We start from the raw sequence: 281 nt of genomic DNA on the forward strand, positions 1-281 counted from the left end.
AAAGCCATAAATAATTTTACATTATTCCCAACATAGACTGAAAATCACTAAGTATATTTAGTTGTAAATGTTTACACCAAGAGATCTTGTATGTTGACCAAACTAATAAAAGTGACATCCAAAATACTGAGGGATCTCCTTTTAAGTGAAACATTCATTGCAGGGGGCTCTGAAGTTAACCTAATAAATGCCTGGAGGGGAACAGATGTCTTATGGGACACGCACAGAACAAGAGGAAGATGAGAAAACCCATCCAGGCCAAAGCCACAGGGAGAGGCCAA

The sequence above is a fragment of the Pteronotus mesoamericanus genome, unplaced genomic scaffold (genome assembly GCF_021234165.1).
Source record: "Pteronotus mesoamericanus isolate MK-2021 breed Mesoamerican mustached bat unplaced genomic scaffold, CSHL_Meso_final contig_221, whole genome shotgun sequence".
Classification (NCBI taxonomy): Eukaryota; Metazoa; Chordata; class Mammalia; order Chiroptera; family Mormoopidae; genus Pteronotus; species Pteronotus mesoamericanus.